Below are 24,910 nucleotides of genomic sequence, written 5' to 3'. Positions count from 1 at the left end.
GGAGTCTTGACAAGTAACAGACTGATCAGGAGGAAAATTGTAGATAGGAAGTTAGTAATGATGTAAATTTTTCATGTAGTACTATCATATCCTGTACACCCCTTGTGGGTACATGGCAGGAATTTGATGGTGAGGATGATGATGATGATGCATCCCTTGCTTAACGCGGTTTTGCTTAACACCGATTTGATTAACGCAGCGACATTAATTGCGACATTCCCTTTATATACGCGGCAAGAGTTTTAATTAACGCGCCTTTAAATTTAGCACGCAAAAACATGTGAGTCTCGAGGAGTGTGTCCTGGCCGAGAGAAAGAAAGTCGTAAGCATGATGACGTTGATGATAACGCACTTGGTTATCCAAACTCTCTTAATGATCTGTGTGAGAATCTGAAAGTTTTATTCTTTCCACTAAATACGACATCATTGGACATGTGCGTCATTGCAACTTTCAAAGGCAGTAGAAACAACAACAGGAGAAAATGCGATTATGCTTCAAGAATTTTGGAAAAAATTCAACATTAAACACGCAATTGAAAACATTTATGACACGTGAGAGCAAGTGTCTTCTAGCTGCATGAGAGCTGTTTGGAAAAGGAAAAACCCTTTGTAGAATGCGGTAACGACTTAGGTAGTTTTCAAAATTCTGTGAACAACGTAGTTGAAGAAAACGTTGCAATTGGTAAAGACCTTGGTCTTGATGGTATTGACGCAGAAGATGTTAAAGAATTATTGGATTCAAATTCAAAAAATTTCAGGGACAACGATCTTCTTGAAATTGAACAACAAGGCGGATATGAAGATAACGAACAAATGGAATGTGAAGCTAAGGTTTCAAAGGAAATAACAATCAAAGAACTGGATGGAATATTTCACAGTTTAGAATCCCTTAAGCAGCAAGTAATGGATATGAATCCAGATGTTAATCGAAGAATGCTTGTGTGTCGAGGTCTAGAGAGTCATTTTGCTTGTTATCTAGAATTTATGCTGATAAGAAAAAAACTAAAACTGTTCAAACGCCTCTTGTTAACTGTGTTTGATAAAAAAAAAAATTGCAGTAACTAATGTAGGTACAAGCATTTATGAAAATTTTATTTTGCATTCATTTTTTATCTTTCCTAAAAGTGTGCCATATAAAACGAATGATTAATACAGTAATCGATCATGGACCAATTGTAATTTTTACCATTGATTATTATATTTGATTAACGCAATTTTGATATACTTGGTAACACCAAGGAATAATTAATCACGTTAATCAAGGAATACCTGCATATATATAATTTATTAAATAAATAAAATTAATAATTAAATTTTTTTAAAAAATTAATGATCCGCTAATGCCGTTTAGTCTCCTTATAGACCTTGGACGAGTCTGTGTCAGTCCTATTTTAGTCCTTTCCTATACCACCAGGAAAGAAGAAAGTGTGCTTCCTCTTCCTAACGTATATCTTCTCTAATCTTCAAACCACATTTTTTTTTTTTTTTTTGCACCGGAGGGAATAGGTGAAACTGTTTGCACTCATAAGTTACAATTGATATTCATATGATCAATCTGAATTCACCAGTCAGTAATTAATGTTTTGAGTTAGAGAGTATTGAATCGGAGAAGAATTTTTAGTACAAGGCAATAGATTGAGAAGTCAAAATACCTCGAATTCCAGTACGCAATCGAGTGTTCTTGTAAAAATAAGAAAGTTTTTAAGCGTTTTCAACTATATATATGCAATTTGTGTTTGTCTTAAAAGAAAGAAAAGTTTTAAATGTTTTACAGTCGAAGATAAGTGCAAAATCATAAGGTGATGTAATCATCCAGATAGCATAATACATAAACATAATCAAGGGCTTATGAGAAGACTGTATAACTATTGGAAGAGTTATCTTGGTATTATAGAGCCTCTCTCTCTCTCACTCATTCAGCAATGATGCTCCTTGGTTGATAAAACCCAAATCAAGAAGTAATAAAGCCTTTTGCTAGTATTATTTTTTAATGTAACTCCCATCCATGAAATATTGCAAACCTATAGTACATTAAAACGGTTTGTGTGTACCAATGATTTTTTTTCTATTTTTATTAATTGTTTAATTTTCTTGTGTGCTTTTATTTATTTTTTACATAGTCCAGAAACCTTGTTCTAGAGAACAAATATGCAACTTCAAACATGGAACACTGGAGTTATCCACTGTAGGTGAGTTTTTCTGTCTCATGTGAAGGTGGAAGAATTTTTTTACCCATAGTGTTTTGCATCATGCAACATCAGATAAAAGCCTGATAATCTCAGTTAACATACATGATACTCTAGGGCTAAACTCTTTATATGGGCTTCCCAGGTGATGATCAATTAGCAGTACCAATATATAACTGCTACTGCTTTCCAATAACAGAAATCAACAAAGACATGTGACAGTTATGCATTATCACCAGAAGTTGCATCAGTCATGTGACACTCCACTAAAGAGGTAAGAAAACTCAATATAGATTTAAAGAAGAAAAAAGCAATGCAGATAAGTAAACAGTATCACAGAATAATAATAAAAACAGTACAGTAATAACAAAAGAAATCACATGCTCATGACCAGTATCACCTGAAACACCATACCTGCTTATAAAATAAAGAAAAAGCAAACACTTCAAGATATTTAATTTGTGGGGAGACAGGAAAAATGTCAAAAATATCCACAGCATAAATGTAACACAAATAGCAGAAAAGAATAAAATCCTCAAAATGAAGAAATACCTGCAGTAACATCAAAAGGATTCCTTGAATTGTTTTGATTTTTGACATGAAAATGTCACAAATCGAAACAAACAGCTTGCTCAACTGAGAACATGTAGGGTGTTATGACATTTAATATGAATGCTGTAAATTAGTGTTTCTCAACGGAGGTGATATCATTCTCAAGAGCAGGGGAAGAGTGATTTCTTTCGGGTGAAAATTAGTTTTTGGTGTCAAAAAAAAAAATATATATATATATATATATATATTGGGAATAAGTGAACTTAGGTGGACAGGAATGGGTCATTTTCAGTCAAGGGACTAAATGGTATATTACTCAAGACAGGAGACAAGTCGTAAAAATGGAGTATCTTTCTTACTCAGGAAAAAAATGGTGAAATATGTATTAGGCTATAATCCAGTGAGTGACAGAATCATTTCTCTCAGAGTCAGTGGATATCCAATGAATGTGACCATCATACAGGTTTATTCACCCACTTCAGAGGCACCAGAAGAAGACATAGAAGAATTTTATGGAAAGTTACAAGAAGTGATAGATGCAACACCAAAGTGAGATTTTTGACTACTTATCGGAGATTGGAATACAAAAGTCGGAGAAACCGAGGAGCAAAGAAAACAGGTTGTTTTGGTTTGGGTTTTTGTAATACTGCAGGAAAAAGACTAGCAGAGAATTCTTTGTTTGTTGCTAACACCTGCTTTAAACAACACAAACGGAGATTGTACACATGGATATCATCTGATGGACAATACGGAAATCAAATTGACTATATACTTGGACAAAGACGATGGAGAAGTGCAATTCAGTCTGTCAAGACTTTTCCAGTTCAGACTGTGGAACAGACCATGAATTATTAGTGGTTATGATGCATGTGAAATTATAGAGATTGAAAACAACACAAATGTCAATCAGATATGATCTTGGAAACACCTGCCGAATGCAATATTAGTATGCAGAACAGATTCAGCATGCTCATTTTGTGTGAAAGAGAACCAGATGAACTATGGGAAAAGATTAAAGATATAATTAAAACAGAAGCAGAGAAGAATTACTCTAAAATGCATAACTGCAAAATTTTAGCATCTATATTAACTATTGCTCTACCCGACTTTGTATCATCGGCAAATAACTGAACAATTCCTCTCAGATCCTTTCCTATATCATTAATGTACAAATTAAACAGTCACGGCCATCCAGGAACAGTGCCCTGTAGCATAGTCACAGGCCTTCTTCTGGACTCTGCTCTGAATAACGTACTCTCTGATATCTCTTTATCAACCATCCTCTTTTCCACCTCATCAACTATTTCCATCTCCGTGGTATCCTATCAAAGGCTTTTGCAAATTCCAGCAGTATCACTTTCAACCCATTACCTTTATCCAGCTCAGCTGTCACCGTATTGAGGCATGATTTACTCTTCACAAAACCATGCCCCTCTCAATACAGTATCCCATTTCCATCTATCCATGCTTGTATTTTGCTCTTCACCGACTTCTGTAGTTCCTTGACAACAACAACAACTCTTGATATGCTAATTGGTTGGTAATTTGCTACATTAGTCTTGGAGCTAGCTTTATGTAATGGAATTATTTTCCTCTCTTTCCACAACTCACGATGCTCTTTCTTCAGGTGGTCTAGTTCAAATGACAGCATGTGCCATTTTCACTGAGCTCCACAGGCTAGGTATATTGTACTTGTTACATGAAACAATTCAGCATGAGCTGGTATGGGAATGTCATTTTATTTCTTTCTCTGTATGACTTAGAACCATTTCTGTTATTATTTAGAGGATTAAAAATTTCATATTTGTATTTTTAATTAATATTGATCTTGCACATGAATCCTAATTCCATGGGCAAGATCATAATTGAAATTATGAATTCAGTTATGATCACACACATGGAAGTAAGTTTAGTTTGTCCCATTTCTTCTGACTATCCCCATTTTATTAATTTTTTTTTCTTTGTGAAGCACTGTGCTTACTACCAAATTTTAAGTAGTTTGGTGAAATGCAATTAAGAAAATATAAAAGTATTAAAGGTATTATTTCAGGATATGAAGAATATGCAACAAGTCCTTGAAGAATGCGCCATATCAAAGGTTTGGACCCTCCGCACACACACACATCAAACCAATTTAACTACAACTCATAATAATAAATAGCTATGGTGACTTAGTGTCAATTATTCCTTTATCTTTCCTTCATGGTTATACGGTTGTCAGAATTCTTCATAAAATTTATGGAAACAACTACCATGTTAGGGTAGAACTTCAGTTTAATATAAACCAAAATAATCACTTGACATTTCAACTTTCACATTAAGGTCATTATCTGGAGTATACACATATATGCAAAGAAACAAGCTGCACCACAATCTACATGGTATGCTAAAGTTATGTTGATTTGGTCAACTGTTAAAACTATTTGCCTGACCTCTGGTCAGAAAAAAAAAACTTCATCAATGCTGGAGTCCTGTTATTATTATTATCTATTTGGTTACAAAAATAAATTAAGCTAGAGAGCAACATGCTCACACAATGTTACTCTTATAAGTATACATATAAATAAAGCAAAACAGTAAGAATGGTGGCCACTAAAAGTTGAAATACGTAGAGTCCTAAAGTCAGAGTTTGCTGGAAAACTTGAAGAACTAAAGCCTGGTTGGCCGAGTGGTTAGCATATTCGCTCTTGCACCAAAAGGCTGTGAGTTCGAAACCCACCATGGTGCATGGATGTTGAGATTGTTTGTGAAAATACTAGTGGTGGTGGACGGTAGATGGCATTGGTGTAGATGACGATTGTAGTTGAAGAATTGGATGGTGACAGAATTGTAGAGTAGGTGCCCTCCCTCGATGAGTCTTTGAACTCCCTGGAGGTGTTGCACAATAATAATAAGTGGGTTGAATGTGTGGCATTAAAATTCTTGGGATTTTTATGCCACCATTATTGTTAAGATTAGGATGGTTAATCAAAATTTCACAGACTTTTTTAAATGAACTATTTTATAAAAAGATGTTTTATTAACTTGCTTATATTTTAAATTAAGGGGATAAAAATCCCTTATTATTTTACAGCCAGTATGCGAAACTCTAAGATCGAAAACTACGATCTACGAGTTTCATGCCAAAGATTTAACTAACTTCACCAGAAAATATAGCCGTTTGGCTTTTCATCTTGCTTATATTTTGCTGAATTTCAAATCATCATCATCAGAGCACAACACAGCATGTATGCATGACAATGAGTAAATGAAACCATACAATTGAAGGGTGCAGGGGAAAAACAACTTCAGTCCACAATATTGACTTTTGAAAAAAACGTAATTAAATTTTCCTTGTTGTCAAAATGCAAATAAACATAGCATAACAAAATAAAAAAATAATAGATATGGTACATTCATGTATATTAATCATAATTAATTTAAATAGTACTTAAAAATTAAAAAAACAAATGGCAAATAATGGCCTGAAGGCCAAATTGGACTGAAGTTGTTTTTCCCCTGTACCCTTCAATTGTAATGGACAAAGGATCTAAAGTCCTATTTTGGTGCCCTCTAATGTTAAAAAAAAAAAAAATTAAAGCTGTGTTGGAGCTGCTCTTAAGATAATAGTCTTCCATATTTTAGGCAAAATAATGCAACCATATTTGTTCAGTTTATTAGAATTCTTCATAGACATGGCTGACTCAAAAAATAATCTTTTGGATCTGTAACGACTTCTAAATAGCATATTAGTTTTCTTTCATCTAATCCTGTGTCAAGGGGTGTCCACACAAAGTCCTTCAAACCATTCTAAACTCATTTAATGCATCTGCATTCACCACAGTATTAGCAAAACATTCCACTGACCACTACTCTCCATGCAAAGAACTTACCTCTTATGCACCTGCTCACACTCTCCTATGTTTGGCATTGGACAGTGTAGGGATGTTGACTAGTGGTTGCTCTAGTTAGAAGAAAGTGGAGGATAGTAGTAGCCAGTTCAGTGGAGCAGCACTCATGAAAGTACCTATAGAAAAGGCATAGTATGGGAACAGAGTGTCTGTGGAAAAGTGACTGAAGAGGATATGTGAAAGGAGGGGGAGGGGTTACCTATTTAGTGGATCACCCTCTATTGTATATCATCAAGAATTCTTAGGGAGATTTTGGGCATACTACCTGAAATATGAGAACAGTATGGTTGGTATGTTTCATTCAAAACACTTCTGAAACTTAGAAGTGTTTTGAATGAAAAAGAATGCCAAGCTTAATAGAGGCTGAAGAAGTTATTGATCTAATTTGTTTGTACCAGGATAAGCTAGATGTGGTCAGCCCAAGAAGAGAAAGCCTATCTTCGAAAGGATGTGATTTGATATGATTGAGACATTCAAATTACTGAAGGGTTTCTATAAGATTAACTCAGAAGATATTTTTGAGAATAGGACTGGTGGTGGGAGGACTAGGGGCCATACATGGAAGCTGGGCAAGAATGTAGTTAGCAGGGGTGTTAGAGCTAGGTTTTTTACTTGGAGAGTGGTGAATGAGTGGAATAAGCTGCCAGAGTCTGTTGTGGGTGCTACGACTGTGAACGAGTTCAAGGCGAGATATGATAGATACTGTGTGAATGTCGAATAGTTGTTCTTGACATGATGTTAGGGCCTCCCTCAATGAGTCTGTCAACTCCTTGGAGTTGTCCAGAATAATAATAATAATATTGGAACATTACGAAAAGTAAGTGGGAGTGAAGTAGGATCTATCTTGTGGGTAATAAGACAGGCATGACTTTTAATAGCTTTGAAATTCACTACGTTTTCTTCACCTTATTTCAGAATGGTGAGGAGATCAGTATTTAAGTTATTAGTTATGGATGATCTTGAAGCTTCAGTCATTTAAGTACAATGGAATTTCTCGAATGAGGAAGTATGATGGAGTGTACCATCATTAGCAAAACTGTAAAAAGGATTTGTAGAATTTGATGGAAAGGACAAAGAATATGGGTGAGAGTATAGAACCTGGCATCCACTAGCATTGATAGAGAAATGTGATGAGAGGAAGTCATCCACTATGACATGCAACGACCAGTGAAGAAGCTGGCAATCCACTCACAATGCAGATATATCCAAAAAAAAAAAACTTTAGTTTCCTTTGAATTATTTTCTGTATTTGATTTTCTTTGCAGTCTAGTTTGCAGTTCTTCATTTGTTACTTTTTGCATCTATCCAATTCATAGAATCTTTCTATAACATGTTCTTTCAAAAGCCAATACTCATCTTGCAGGGTCTTTGACCATTACTGATGTCTCACAGCCATAGAGAGCACTTGGGAATATGCATATTTTCAGCAGTTTCAGCTTTATGGGTAGGCCCACTGATTTACTTTTCTATATCTTGTCCATGGCCTGTAGGTTTACTTGAACTTTTGTTATCTGAGATCTTATCTCTTTTTTGCAGCCTGAATCATGCTTCATCTCGCTGCCTAGGTATGTGGTTAATAACCTCTTCCAGCTCTTGTCATTGACCATTATTTGCTTTTTCATCCTCTTCTCTCCAAATATCATTGTTCTTGTTTTATTGATTTTCATTATTAGCATATATCTCTTTACTTAGCTTCAGCACTGGTCTTACTAGTTCCTTTTCATCTTCTTCAGTAATAAATGTGTCTTGTGCAAATTGAAAATTGTTTATTTTTGTACCTTGAATTGAAATTCACCTTATATTATCCATTATGATATCATTGTTCTTTCCAAAAGCAAGATAAAGATGCTTAAGGATATCAGGTCACCTAATCTATTGCCTCTTGTTGTCTGGAACCATCTTCCTATTTCTCCACAGTTTCTCACAGCACTCTCTGCATTGTCATCATTAGTGTTCTGCAAGAGACACATCAGGTTCCTATCCATGAGATTTGAGTACAGCCCATGCTATTTTCTCATCTATACTGTAGAATGCTTTCTGAAAGTCAACAAAACATTATTATTATTAACATCTAATCTCCATGGCATCAGAGACTCATTGTGGGGGAGGTACACACTATCACACAAAACTCACACATTCAGATGACACTCAGGCAATGCAGTCTACTCACCAACCACTCATGTAAAGAACCTTCTCTGCTCACACCATCTTTATACAGTTTCCAGGGATGGATTCTTGTTCTACCCCATCCCCCATTGTAATTAATGATATTGGGATTGGTTTAACTGGTGATATGCAGCTGTTTCCAAATGATGTAAAATTGGGAAGAGCAATGCAGAGTCAAGCTGATGTAATGGCATTACAGGAAAACTTGAATATATTGCATGAATAGGCAGGTAAGTATAACTGTTAGTTCAATGCTGCAAAGTGTAAGGTAAGTCACAAGGCTTTGCAATTTACGTTCTCCCAATTTGTCCTTATACTCCACATTCCAAAGACCACTGACTACCTTTGTGAATCATCTCTGGACCCTTTCTAACATATCTTCATCATCATGAAAGCCTGGCAACCAAAACTGTGCATAATAATCCATATGAGGCCTGATCAAGGCCTTATACAATAGCATCATAAACTCTTTACTTCTGCATGTCAGGATACTGCATCATTGGCTGTGAAGGCATCCAATGTGATGTCTTCACATCTTGTGCAGTGTAACTCCTGAATTTCAGGAGTTACACTGCACAAGCAGTGTAACTCCTGAAAATCTGCCAGTGTAACCACCACACTGGCAGATCTCTCATCTCCTCTGTCTTCTTGAAAGTTTCCTACCAACTGAATGCTTTGCATCCTATCGTTGTTTACAAAAATTTCGAAACATTACACTTTGTAACATTGAACTGAGTTCTACTTAACTACCCATTCATGCAATCTATCGAAGCCCTCCTGTAATGCCATTACATCTGCTTGACTCTGTATTGCTCTCCCCAATTTTGCATTATCTGCAAACAGCTGCATATCACCAGTTAAACCCATCCCAATATCATTAATATACAAATTGAACAACAGTGGTCCCAAAACTGACTCCTGCAGCACACCCATAGTATCCTTCCTCTTTCAAACTATCGATATACCTTTCTGGTACTTTCTGACAGCCAGTCACTGATCCATCTCATATGCCTGTTATTTAATCTCATCCATTTCAATTTATTGAACAACTTGTCATGTGGCAGTCTATCAAAAACAATATCTAAGTAGACCCATATATGCATCCCTCTTGTCCAAGACAGTTGTCACCTTGTTGTAGTACATAAGTTAGTAAAACATGATCTCCCTTTAACAAACCCATGCTGACAACCACAGAGAATACTGCTATTTTCTACCCATTTCTGTATCCTAGTATTCGCTAATCTGTCTAATACCTTCACCATGACTCCAGATATAGAAATTGGTCTATAATTTGTAGCCACAGCCTTATCACCTTTATTGCAGCGGAACAATTTTAGCTTTTTTCCATTCCCTTGGAACCTGTGCTGTTTCAAGACTTATTAAACAGGGGTGACAATGCTACTGCCAGTTACCTGGAACATTCCTTAAAATGCAAGGTAATATGTTTTTCTAAAATGTATAAACATTTTTATTGTTACATGGAGAGTTTTCTGTAATCAGTCTTGACATTAACATTTGGTATGCAGTACTTCTGTCTCCTAAATCCTGCTTGCTCATCTTCCAGATTTTCTTCCATTAGTTTCCTTCTTCTTTCCATTAATACCTTCATAGTACTTTTCACACATGATTTGTTAGTGCTATTGTTCTGTAATTTTTGCAATTCATTTGGCTTCTTTTTTGTGAATGGGTATTAGAATTAATTTTGTCCATTCTTTTGGAATTTTCCCTTTCTTCCATTTCATGTTACACAACTGGTGCAGTTCATCTGTTATCACCTTGTCACCATTTTAACATCTCATCAGTGATCTCATCATTCCTAGGAGTTTTATGGTTTTCCTGATGTTTTACTGCCTTTACCTTATCCCTCACTGTACGGCCCGTGGGTCAGATGCAGCCCGCGATATGATTTTATCAGGCCTGCCAATTGGACTAATTTTTCAATAAGAATCCGCAAAAAAAAATACGGGGTGTTGATAGATTTCAAATGCATTAATTAAAATTGTGTTCAAAATATATTCCCGAAGAGCAAAAAGTAATCGTTAATCCAAGTTACTGTCTTTCTGACTGTAAAAGGTCAGTTAAAATGGACTAACGAAGAAAAAAAAATTTAAAAGAATTCAAAACGAAATAAAAAAGTTACATCTGAATAAACTTTTTTTATCAACAAAAAATTTATGTTGCACAAAATAAGAACACTTTAAAAAGTCAGTAAAAACACGGTTAAAATGAACTAACGAGCAAAACACGAAATGAAAACAAAATTTCCCAATCTGTATTCATTGATAAAAAACTCGAAGTAATACGAAATTAAAAAAAAGTTACACGTAAATTGTCAGTGTATATTCGGTTGAAAAATTAACAACTATCAAAAATTTGAACAAATTGTTTCCCAAACAGAAAAAAATGAATTCAGCTATTTCAAAAAAAAAGTATCAGTTCGCACGTAGAAATTGTCGTGATAAGATTTTTTTTTGGTAATTTTTACCAAAAAAATTGTTTTTTGAAATAAATAAATAAAAAAATTTATGTTTATTTATAAATTTATTCTCTTTTATAGGGTTAACATGGATGGGGAAAAAGAAAAGAAAAGTTGATTATGAATGTTGTGCGTTTAATGAAGAATGGGGTGTAAAATACTTCATCATACAATCGAACTCAAAGGATAAAGCTGTATGTCTCATTTGTAAAGACACTGTTGCTGTGTTGAAAGAATACAATATACACCACCACTATGAAACAAAACACGCTTCAACGTTTTCGTAATTTAGAGAAAAGGAGCGTTTAGATAAATTTGAATCATGTCATTGTTTGCGTTCTCAGCAAGGCTTATTTATGAAAGAACACTCAGAAAATGAAGCCTTAACCTTGGTAAGCTACAAGGTTGCTTATGTGTTGGCTAAAAAAGGAAAACCATTCATCAAAGAATGTATGATGGAAGCAGTGGCCAAGTTATGTCCAGAAAAACTTAATATTTTTAAAATAATAGCTCTTTCGCCAGTACTATTGCGAAATATATTTCCCATATTTTCGTCGGGTCAAAAATATGGGAAATAACATTATCCAGCAAGTTGTAGGCAAAGTACAATGTTTTAGTCAGTATTCTCTCGCACTGGATGAATCAACTGATATTTGTAATACCTCGCAACTCGTTGTACTTTTACGTGGCATTGATGATGAACTTAAATGTCACACAGGAATTAGCGTCACTTCGCAGCATGCTTGGTACTACAACAGGAGAAGATATCTTCAAAGAAATTCAGAAAAACACTAACAGTATATAATTTGCACTGGAATCGTCTGCAGTACGTGACAGTTGATGGAGGAAAAAACATGTCTGGTATAAAAATGGGGTTGGTTGGGCAAATCACAAAAGCTTGTGAGGATGCAGAAATATTAAAACCAATGTTTCTTCACTGTGTTATCCACCAACAATCACTTTGTGGAAAATACGTTGATATGAGCTGTGTCTTGAAACCTGTTATTTCTATGGTAAATTTCATTCACTCTCATGCACTTAATCATCGCTAGTTTAGGTCTTTCTCAAAGAATGTGATTCTGAGTATGTTGACTTGACATATTATACTGCAGTTCGCTGGCTTAGCTGTGGGAAGGTTCTTTCATCTCAGGAATGAAATTGATATTTTTCTTACTGAGAAAAATCGTTACGAACCACTTTTATCAGATACCGAGTAGGTTTGGAAATTGGCATTTTTTGCATATCTGGTGAACCACATGAACAATTTGAATTTAAAGTTGCAGGGTGAAAATAACTAAGTTTGTGATTTATTATCTCATTTATTATATCAAGGCATTCAGAGCAAAGTTGATACTTCTGGAAGACCAGGTGAAAAATTGTAACTTTGCTCATATTTCATACTGTGCAGAATTGCATAAAAAGGGTAAAGCAGAATTTCCTTTCTCGTTCACAAATTTAGTTATTTCAGATCTTAAACAAAAATTTCAGAAGCAATTTGCTGATTTGGACGCCAATGCTAGGGAAATAAGATTGTTTCAAAATCCGTTTGACTGTGTTGTTACTGATGTCCCAAGTCAACTTCAAATGGAAATTATTGAACTTCAGGCAAATGAACATATTAAAGATAAATTCAAGGAAGGAAACTTGATCGATTTTTATAAATTTTTGAACTCTGAGCAGTTCCCAAATTTGAAGAAATTTGCTTGTAAATTTATCTCTATTTTTGGGACAACGTATCTTTGCGAACGAACTTTTTGCAGAATGAAATACAGTGGTATCTCGCTAATCCGAACCTCTTTAGAACCTCCAGTAATCCGAACTGCAGCTTGAAAGAAAAAAGTTTTTTTTATTTCTTACATATTATTATTTTGCATACTATTATTTTATTTTGTGTACTGTTATTTATTTTATTATTTATTTTTATCATCGCCATCAAATTCCTGACATGTACCCTCAAGGGGTGTACAGGATATGATAGTACTACATGAAAAATTTACATCATTACTAACTTCCTATCTACAATTTTCCTCCTGATCAGTCTGTTACTTGTCAAGACGCCAACATTATCAGATCTTATATTTCAATCGTCTAAGGCACTTTGTACTGTATCAATCCACCTATATCTTGGTCTTCCTCTGGGTCGTTTTCCTGTCGACCTGGCAGAGAACACTTGTTTTGCTAATCTTTCCTTGCTCATTCTATTTAAGTGACCATATGCATTCCTGGATGCTGACAATGTCAAGTTCTTTCCTAATATCCTCGTTTTTAATATGATATTGCCATTGGTGCCATCTGTTCATGCCTCTAATCTTTCTCAGAACTCTCATATCTGCAGTCGCTAGTCTTTGGTAAAGTGTTTCACTTCTGACCCAGCTCTCAGATCCATGTATACAGCTAATTTAGTGTTTCGACTAATTTCTCTCTTATTCCATATGAATTTATTCGATTGACTTCCTACCATACCAGCTTTGTTGATTCTGTTGTCTATTTCCGTATTTAATTTACCATCTTCAGTAGAAATTGTGCCTAAGAAGCTGAAATGTTTTACTTGTTCCACAGGTTATTATTTTTTTATTTTATTACTATAATTACTATTATTTATTTTATTATTTTTTTTTATTACTAATATTTTGTGTACTATTATTTATATTAAAAAATATAAATTTGAAGGATGTAGCATTCTCAGTTGCTGCTGCTTGGGAAGCCTCAAACCTGAAGCATTTCGAGTGTCAAGGAAAAAACTGTGGCCTTCTAGAATTTACCAAGATAACTACGTGATATACAAAAAGAGGAAATTCAAAACGTGCATAATTTAGTTAAAAATATAAATCCAGATGTTGATATTTCACAAAGAGATGTTAAGGAATGGATTACAGATAGAACCGAAAGTGAATTCGAAATCAAATCCGATGCTGAAATTATAAATATGACGATACAGAATGAATTAGAAGAATAAAGATGAATGTGACGATAAAGAACTCAAAAAAAAAAAAAAAAAAAACATGAAGAGGCAGTTGATAGTTTTCATGTGTGTATAGAATGGGCTAAACAGAATGATACACCATTCCATAAAATTTTATTGCTAATGCAGCTTCGAGAAGAAGCATTCGAAAAAAAGTTTAGTTTCAAGGAAACAAAAGAAAATCAGTGACTTTTTTTACAGAGAAATAAAAAAAAACTTTTTTTGTGTATTATTTTGTGAAACTTTTTTTGTGTTGTGAAACTGAAAAGAAAATGATATTGTTTACACAAATTAAGTTATTTACTGAACTATGCAATTTTCTTAAATCAGAGTCTTCAACAATACAGATATATACAAACAAAATTTTTTGCTAAAATAAACTTGTATTATTTTTTAAGTTTTACATTACAGTACAGTAGCTTTTATTTCTATCAGTTGCTTCATTTATTTATAGAACTAAATTGATGTACCATTAGAATCTGATTATTTTTGTAAGTGGAGGTTTCTGTGGTTTAGAAGTTCATAGTTTATTCCAGTAATTGGACCACATTTTTTTTATTAAGCTAGCAGCAAAATAAAGAAATAAAACCCGACAAGTTTCGTAAGTCGTTTGACTTACATCTTCAGGAGTGAAAGGTAACTGAAAGTTAAAATAACAAAAAAGAGAAATTAATAGTTCATACTATACAGTTGTAGCCATATGACTGTTCATAAAATTAAAAAATAAGATTCAAAGCAGTGCTAAGTTTAAACAATGCTGGATGATGCCACGTTCTGTTGTTCACGATCATGATGTATGAGGTCTGACTGAGGTATATTTTTTATCAAAGCTGACCAAACTTGGTGCAGAATTAAGCCTTGGTTTTTATTGCATTGTGTTGGAATTCTAAGCATGTTTGCAGCTTCTTTAAATTTCCTTATGTAACAGTTTTTTTTCTATATAAGACATGTTTGTTTTCTGCCAGAGTACATTATGGCCGGTGGAAGTGGTATGGAAAGCTAGACCTGGTTTGTGTTCTCTTCTGTTTTGTACATCCTTTTGGTGTTCGTTCAAGTGTATTTCCCTAGATCTTCCTGTCTGTCTAACATCAAAGTAGCAGAAAGGCTACTTTGATGTTATGTTTGTCTAGTAATTTAGCCATCTTGTCTGTAACATTCTTGATATATGGAAGCATGATGGCATTTTTGAAATCTTGTTTCAGTGAGATGCTTGTAGGAGTTGTGTGGAGGATTTTTTTGATAGTCTTGGATTCATAACCATTTTTTTTTTTTTTTGAGGATCTGTGTTAAATATTCCAATTCATCATTTCTCTGTTTTTCTGTGCTGGAAATATTATAAGCTCTTTCCCTCAGGAAGATTTCTTCATGTGGCCTCACACCACCATCCTTTGCAAAAAAAAATAAATAAATAAATAAAAATAAAAAATAGGTCTTATAAAAACCCTGAGGGACAGAGCTTATAATATTTCCAGCACAGAAAAACAGAGAAATGAAGAATTGGAATATTTAACACAGATCCTCAAAAAAAATGGATATGAACCCAAGACTATCAAAAAAATCCTCCGCACTCCTTCTACAGGCATCTCACAGAAACAAGATTTAAAAAACGCCATCACGCTGCTTCCATATATCAAGAATGTTACAGACAAGATGGCTAAATTACTAAACAAACATAACATCAAAGTAGCCTTTCTGCCGCTGGAAAAAATTTCAAGATTTCTATTCCCCTGAAACCTCCACATCATCCTTTAAAAAAAAACAGGTGTTTATAAAATTTATTGTTCTTGCGGCATCTACTACATAGGACAGACAGGAAGATCTGGGGAAATGCGCATGAACGAACACCAAACGAATGTACAAAACAGAAGAGAACACAAATCAGGTCTAGCTTTCCCTACCACTTCCACTGGCCACAATGTACTCTGGCAGAAAACAAACATGTCTTTATATAGAAAAGAACTGTTACATAAGGAAATTTAAAGAAGCTGCAAACATGCTTAGAATTCCAACACAATGTAATAAAAACCAAGGCTTAATTCTGCACCAAGTTTGGTCAGCTTTGATAAAAAAAATATACCTCGGTCAGACCTCAGACATTATGATCGTGAACAACAGAACGTGGCATCATCCAGCATTGTTTAAACTTAGCACTGCTTTGAATCTGCATTCTGATTTTTTAATTTTATGAACAGTCAATCGGCTACAACCGGTATAGTATGAACTATTAATTTCCCTTTTTTGTTGTTTTAACTTTCAGTTACCTTTTACCCCTGAAGATGTAAGTCAAACGACTTACGAAACTTGTCGGGTTTTATTTCTTTATTGTGCTTTTAGCATATTAAAAAAAAATGTGGTCCAATTACCAGAATATGCCTTCTGATTATTTTTGTCTCAAACGCTAGTTATTGTTGTCTCTTGGGAAAAAATTTGCTAATCCGAACGATCACGGTTTTTATTAATTTGGATTAGCGAGATACCATTGTATATCAAGTCAAAATACAGGGCAAATTTATCTGATGAACATTTGAAATCGCTACTCATAATTAACACTTCAAAATTTAAACCTGAGTTTAATAAAATTTTAAAAACACAAACACAGTTACATCATTCACATTAATGGTTTTATTATAATTTGTGATAAAAATATGAGAATTTGCTTATAGTGTTCGTTATCATTAATATACGATAATTTAATCTCACATACTCTGTAATCAGTTTTTATCTGCTTTCAATAAAACTCATATATCTAGTTCTAGAGTTTTTTTATTACTATGGCCCGCTGAACACTGCTGAAGTACCCATTGTGGCCCTCACAGCGAAAAGTTTGGAGGCCACTGATCTAGACAATTTCATCCAGAGAAAGCTTGAAGAAGGCCGCAGAATTACTGATATTATTATTATTATTATTATTATTATTATTATTATTATTATTATTATTATTTGACACCTCCAGGGAGTCCAAAGACTCATCCAGGGAGAGTGTGCCAACAGCATCGAACGATTGGTCCCCTTCCAACTACTAACCGCGCTCAAACTTACTTAACTGGGCCATTAGTAGCAGAGGCTCTACCAATCGACCAACTTTGATATTACCAGAGAGTGTGGAATCTCACATAATGTTGTATCCAGGCTCTAGACAGCGTTTCAAACCAATGGAATGTGTAATCCAGATGTTTCTTAAGAGGTCACCCTCACTCTACCACAGAGTGGGAAGACAGATTTATTTTTTAACAACAAAATATAATCAATACACTATGGCAAGTCACCTTGCAAGTCCGCTCCATTCAAGCACAGGCACGCATATATCTGAACAAACTGTGGCAAGATGTCTGCAACAAGTTGGCCAATATGACCAAAGGCCTGAAGTCTGCATTCCTTTATCTATAGCTCATTGTAGAGCACATTTGCAGTGGTGTTATATCCATAAAAATTTAAAACATGCTCTACAAAGAGCTATGGTTTATTGAAGCATTATGTTTAATGGATGCACCAACTTATAAGTGCTGGAAAGAGGGGCTGTGATTAGTGAACAATATTGAAAAATGAAGTTCTTCAAAATCATATTCGATTGTTCTGTGGTACTGTAGGCAAAGAATTCATTTTTATGGATGACATTGCCACAACACATCATACATGAGCAGTGGAGATACTTCTAGAGACTAAGGATATTAATTGAATCGAGTGGCCAGCACACTCCCCAGATCTCAAACCCATATATGCAGTAAGGGGGAGAATTGCTGCTAGAAATTTCCCTCCAGAAAATAAAGGCTTATCCGTGCTCTGAAGGAGGATTGGGCCAGTTTTTTTCGAGAACGCCTGAATCACGTGGTGCTATTCATGGTACAATGTTGTGAGAGAGTTGCATCACAGTTTGGAGTGGACATATTCCATACTGAAATGTCTCTCTGCATAGTTTTCTGTAAGCATTGTATATTAATTCCTTATCTACATCCCTAGGAAATTTGTAACTTTTGTCAAAAACACATTGCAATTTAATTTGTGCAAAATTTATAACACATTTTTTGTGTAATTATAATTTATTAGTATGCTGGCAATAAATTTATGTCCACATCTGGTTGTAATCATGAAAATTTTTTCATATACAGGTAAAAATGTAGTTCGTCCTTAGTTTCTGGTTTACAGGATGGATGTTAATTTTTAGGCACTAGAGGAATACCATCTGCACCAGAGCTTTATAAGTATCGAGATTATTCAGGATTTTCCAGATGTCTTGATTCGGCTTCTCTTCAGGCTTGATCTGTGAAGTTGGAGGCGATTAATCAGTTTGTGTTATAGACATTAAAGTCTCCTTGGAAGACATTGTTAATATTTAGGTAATTAGTTTGTATGAAATCAACTTTTAGTGATAAGTAACCAAAAAGGGCAGAATGTTTTCAGAGTTAGGGAAGTAATATAAGCAGCGAAGATTTCTGTGAAGTGAGGTGAAGAAATCTTAAGCCTAGCAGATTGACCACTGGGGATTCCAGGTTGGCAAGGAATATCAGATTTTATAAAAGAACCTGTTCCGCTCTTTTTTGTGGAATGCATCGTGTAGGACGTAGCTGTGATAGTTGAGGTGGACTGTAGTCGTGGAGGATGCCAATTGGGATTCAGTTAGGAAAAGTAGATCAGGTCTTGAAGTCTGTAAGTGGCAACGTATGCCATTAATGTTTTTATTGATGCCTCGAATATTGCTGAAATGGATATGTAAGTGTTTTTTACTGGAAGAAATTTTGATTTATCTGGGGTATGTTTAAATTATTTTTTACAACTGTATTGTTATACAGCAATCCTTCGATTAATGTGTCTCTGATTAGTGTGTTTTCAATTAGTGCATCATTTTTTTTCTATACCCAAATTCAATTAATGTCTCTAAACTTCGATTAGTGTGCCTATATAAATCTTAAAAATAAATGTTACAGATTTAAAAATTTTTTTATCGCTAACTATTTTAAAAAATCACTCACCAGGATGAAATAATTTAGTTACCGATTTAAAACATTTTATAAAGTTATTTTTTAATGACATACAGTACTGCACTATTTCTATGTATGCTGTGTTCCAAATTTACTGCCCAAATATATGTAATCTGCTAATTACATAGCATTTTGCTGATCATATCTTGTGCCTCATTTGCAATTGTTTTCCTTACTTTTTTATTTTAAAGTATTTTCCCAGCCTTTAATCATGAGTAAAAGAATTAGTCAACAGAAAAGTGGAAGTGTGAAAAAGATTCGAAAAGTAATCTCATTGGAAGAAAAACTTGAAATAATAAAGAAAAATGAACAAGGCAAGTCCAGAGCAAAGATTGGACAAGAACACAAAATGGGTGAATCAACTATAAGAGCAATTTTAAGCAAAGCTGCTGAATACAAAGAGAAAGGTAAGGCTGCTTCAAGTTCATCATGCATGCAGACCACTCGAAATCAAAGTATTATAATGATTGAATTAGAGAGACTTCTTTCTACATGGATCGAAGATTGTAACCAAAAATGGATCCCACTAAACACTGACCTTATTAAATCAAAAGCATTAAGTCTCTTTGCAACCTTGAAAGAAATGGCTGTTGGTGATGGAAAAGAAGAATTCCACGCTAGTGCTGGGTGGTTTGAGCGTTTCAAGAAGAGAAATAGCCTACATAATGTTCAAATCACAGGCAAAGCTGCAAGTGAAGATAAGGAGATGACCGCAAATTATCCAGAGATTTTGAAGAAAATTGTGGAAGAAGGGGCTATTGTGACCAACAAATATTTAATGTCAATAAAACCGGCCTTTTTTTGGAAGCAAATGCCTTCCAAGACTTTTCTCACCAAATCAGAGAAATCTCTGCCTGGTTATAAAGTCGCAAAGGATGGAATGACTCTTCTATTAGGTGGCAGTGTCGAAGGCAATCTAAAGTTAAAACCCATGGTAGTTGATAAGACACAAAATCCTAAGGCCCTCAAAGGCATTAATGTTGTTGAGGAAATTGCCAACATCAGGCATGAACTGAGTTTCAATGAGATTGACAATGATAACATCCAAGAGTTAATTAAATCTCATTCCAAGGAATTGAGTGATTCTGACCTGCTAAATTTAGATGCACAGCGGAAAGATCCTCAAGAATATGAAGAAAATTTAACCATCGGCAGTCAGCCAAAAGAGATTTCACAGAAAGAACTTGAAAATATTTTTCATACAATTGAAGTTTTTAAGGAGCAATGCTTAGAGGCTGACCCTGATGAAGAGAGAAGCAGTAAAATTTGCAGAAGAGTAGAAGAGGCAATAGGGCCATACTGTCAGTTGTATGAAAAAAAGAAACATAATGCACACCAAACTATGTTAACTCAATTCTTTGTTAAGAAGTAGAATAATAAATTTATGTTCTGAATATGTTTTATTGTCTTTCAACTTTATGGTTTTCCTATAACTAGTCCCTGAGACATACCCTAATTCTTTAAAATTAAGGGTCAAAAAAGAAATTTGAGGAATGTATTGTACTTTTTCCAATAGGTTATTATGTTTGATTTGTGCATTTTCGATTAATACGCCCATTTTAAAGATTAGGCATTAGACAATCGAGGGATTGCTGTCATTTTTATGAAGTTTTTTTATATATGTAGTTATTATTATTATTATTATTATTATTACACCCTCCATGGAGTCAGCAGACTCATTGCGAAAGGTCTGACAATATATTTATCATACTGAATGTTAAAATTCTTAACACTCCTTGCATTAACAACATATTCTGGTAATGCATCCCATTCACTGACAATTCTCCATGTAAAAAAAGCTACTCCTTACCCTCCCTCTTCACACTGTTACTTAACTTCCAGGGACAGCCTCTAGTTCTGCCTCTCTCACCTTCTACTGTTTTTATAATTCACTCTGGATTAATATGATAAAATCCTCTCACTAACTTAAACATCTCTATCATATCATCTGTTTTCTTCCTATCCACCAAACTCTGCAATCCACATTTCTTCAACCTCTCTCCATAGCCAGCATTCCAAAGTTCTGATATTGTCTTAGTCACTTGTCTCTCGACCCTCTCCAATGTTTTCACATCACATTGAAAATCAAGTGACCAAATCTGAGTACTATAGTCCAAGTGTGGTCTGACCAGTGCTTTATACAGTGGCACAATTACCTCCTTATCCCTACATGTTAGAATACTTCTCATAGCAGCACTATGATGTACAGTCTTTGCAACACTTGCAATATCCACTTTCTTCAGTACAGCACTTCCAGTATTCTAGTAAAATAAGGATGAACAGAATCCTTACCACTACTAACTTGGTCACCCTCCAGGCACAACCTGGCAGAGTAAGCAGCAGCAGGATTTGCACCAGCATTTCAGAAAGGCTCTAACAGATTCATTACTATTGAGTTCAGTTCGGTATACTGTCAAATGAAGATTATCAGTTCCCTAGTTCATTTGTATTGAGAATTCCCATCACCTGCACTTTCATATGGGAAAAAACAGGGACATAAACTGGAGGTCTTGCTGTGGAGATGAAACATGCCACTTTGGAGGCATGGAGTAGCACTCCATGCCTCCAAGATGCCAAGTGGTGGTATTTCACTGAGTGATGAAAGGCACTTGGAAGTTGGCATTTCTTCCAGCTAGGGAAGATATGTGTTTAATACTTGCCTTGCCAGAGCCCTATTTGGGGAAACTAGATCACACTATGGAAGTTGGGGATGACTTTGACTGGGATAGGCCATATGTTGCGTGATCACCAGTTCATGACGAACCAAGGATATGCTAACCAGTTATGTCCACAAAATTGTAACAATTGATTGTTAGAATTTTGTGAATAAAATCTTTGTAATTTTATCTTTTTAGTGTTGATAGAGACTCTGTAGTTCAGTCAGTATAGAAGAAGCCCTTTGGTCGGAAAGATCTGGGTTCCATTCATATCAGTGAAGCGAGGTATCTGGTCTCTTTTGACAAAAAGTGAATTAGCCGGTCTCATACGAAGGTAGGGGATTTTTCATCCAGAAACTCGGGGGGGGGGGGGGGGAGTTGTCCCTCAGAACAGGCAAACCATCCCTGTGAAACACACTCTTCTAAAGACATAGGACACCTCCAAGAATAAGGAGTAACAACCTATTCGTAGGATTTCTGTTCCGAATGACTACACAGTCAAAATAGTACACGTAGATCTGGTCAAAAGAGACCAGATCTACATACAAGCATAAATTAAGATAGGAAATTAGAAGTGTTGATATCTGTTAAATTATTTGTAATGTTTTATTAATTTTTATGAGGTTATTTAATTTGGTTGTTTAATACAAAATCACTTTTTTTTTTTCTTTAACTAGAAAAAAGTTCATTGATTCAGCAAAGTGGAGCCTACCAAATTATAATGAAGGTTTTAACACAGAACATTTCATAAGCACTGTCAAATTTTTTCTGTGATTTTGATCATGTGGATGTTATAGAAGTCTTTGGTGAGTAAAACCGTTGCTCATTTCAGCTTCAGAGAGTTCAGCATTAAAAAAAAAAAATGCACAAGATACCTCAATTCTGAGAGAAAATATACATATATGAAACTAAAGAAGTCAAATGGATATTTGTTCATTTAAAGAAAAGTATCACATTAGTTTTCCCACTGAGAAAATTCATTTGTGACAAATGTGTGAAATCATTTTCATGCTACAGATCTTCACATAGAGATATTTAGAGTAATAAGAATTCCTTTGTGCGTGATGATCCTGGAAAATCATTTGCACAAATGAGGAGATATACTTGGGAATGCACGCATAAATAATGCTGTTTAAATGTGGAACTTTTGCTAAATTATTTCTAAGATACAGAAATGCACGAGAATCAGAAACATTTACTTGTGCAACTTGTGGTAAGCCATTTTCAAAGAACAGTGAGCTGAAAGAGTAGCAAGAAAAATTCCCAGTATTTAGAAAAAGTTTACATGTGGGACTTGCAGTAAATCTTTTTTATATAACAGAGACCTAACAAGGCATACAAAAATTCACAATAATGAGAAAGTTTTTACCTGTGAAACATGTGGTAAATCATTTTCCACAGATGATTGTCTTACACAACACATGAAAATTCACACTAATGAGAAACCTTTTACCTGTGAAACTTGTGGTAACTCATTTTCAAGAAACGATACTCTTAAGCAACATATGAGATTTCACACTAATGAGAAGCCTTTTGTCTGTGGAACCTGTGGTAAATCATTTCCAAGGAATAATAATCTTAGGCAGCACATCAGAGTTCACACTAACGAGCCATTTACCTGTGAAATTTGTAGTAAACAGTTTGCACAACTAGAACAACTTAAAATACACACACAAGAACTTGCACTAACGAGAAACCATTTAAATGTGGAACTTGTGCAAAATCATTTATAACAAAAGTATATCTTAAACAACACAAAAATTCACACTAACGAGAAACCTTTTACCAGTGTAACTTGTGGTAAATCATTTTCACAGAATTATTATCTTAAGCAACATACCAGAGTTCACACTAGTCAGAAACATTTTACTTGTGGAACTTGTGGTAAATCATACAAACAAAATGGTGATCTTAAAAGACACATGAAAATTCACACTAATGACAGACCTTTTTAGGTGTGAAACATGTAGTAGGTCATTTACACAACTGTACAGTTTAAGCTTCATAAAAGTGTTCACAGTAAAGAAAAACCTTTCAAATGTGAAACTTGTAGTAAATCATTTTCACATCTTGTGAGTCTTAAAACATAGGCAGCTTCATACGAATGAGAATGAAAAACCTTTTATCTGTGAAACCAACAGTACCGCTTTTTCAAGTCTCAGTCCACACTTAAGAAAGAATTCATACAAATGAGAAACCTTTTATATGTAAAACTTTTGGTAAGTTATTTTCTGAACAGGGAACTCTTAAAACACACATAAGAACTCACTCTAATGAAAAACCATTTATCTGTAAAACTTGTGGTAAATCTTTTTCAGCACATGGTTATTTCAAAGTACACAAGAAATTACTGTAACGAGAAACCTTTTATATGTGAAAATTGTGGTATATCCTTTTCACTACTGGGATATCTCAAAGTATACCAAAGAATTCTCATTAATAAGAAATTTTTACACGTGAAACTGACATGGGAAATCATTTTTACCTCTGACAATACCATCATGATCATCAAATTCCTACCATCTACCCTCAAGGGGTCTACAGGATATGATAGTACTACATGAAAAATTTACATCATTACTAACTTCCGATCTACAATTTTCCTCCAAATCAGACTGTTACTTGTCAAGACTCCAACATTATCAGATCTTATATTTCTATCATCTAAGGCACTTTGTACCATATCAATCCACCTATATCTTGGTCTTCCTCTGGGTCGTTTTCCTGTCGACCTGGCAGAGAACACTTGTTTTGCTAATCTTTCCTCGCCCATTCTGTTTAAGTGACCATACCATCTGAGATTAGCTCTGCTAACTCATTCCTGGATGCTGACAATGTCAAGTTCTTTCCTAATATCCTCATTTTTAATATGATATTGCCATTGATGCCATCTGTTCACGCCTCTAATCTTTCTCAGGACTCTCATATCTGCAGTATCTAGTCTTTGGTCAAGTGTTTTACTTCTGACCCAGCTCTCAGATCCAAAAGTTAAAACTGGTTTGAACACTATTTTGTATACATTTAGTGTTCCGACTAATTTCTCTC

General features: G+C 34.7%; 1 protein-coding gene across 6 annotated transcripts in view; it reads left to right on the top strand.

Annotated features, from left to right (window-relative positions):
- Positions 1 to 1,421: 1,421 nt before the first annotated feature.
- Positions 1,422 to 24,910, top strand: part of LOC150099156 (uncharacterized) — a 55,494-nt gene continuing 32,005 nt past the window's right edge. Inside the window, exons 1-3 of one of the 6 annotated variants that reach the window (XM_090403573.1) lie at positions 1,422 to 1,958; positions 18,339 to 18,566; positions 22,543 to 22,671. The gene's annotated coding sequence lies outside the window, so the exon portion shown is untranslated. Of the gene's footprint in view, positions 1,959 to 18,338; positions 18,940 to 22,542; positions 22,672 to 24,910 lie in introns of all 6 variants that reach the window. The other 5 variants (XM_090403572.1, XM_090403575.1, XM_090403574.1 and 2 more) reach the window with 5 other exon arrangements.

This window comes from Typopeltis vanoorti, chromosome 14 (genome assembly GCF_054136105.1).
Source record: "Typopeltis vanoorti isolate ZY-2024b chromosome 14, IOZ_Tvanoo_1.0, whole genome shotgun sequence".
NCBI lineage: Eukaryota > Metazoa > Arthropoda > Arachnida > Uropygi > Thelyphonidae > Typopeltis > Typopeltis vanoorti.
This window is presented reverse-complemented; position numbering and strand designations above follow the sequence as displayed.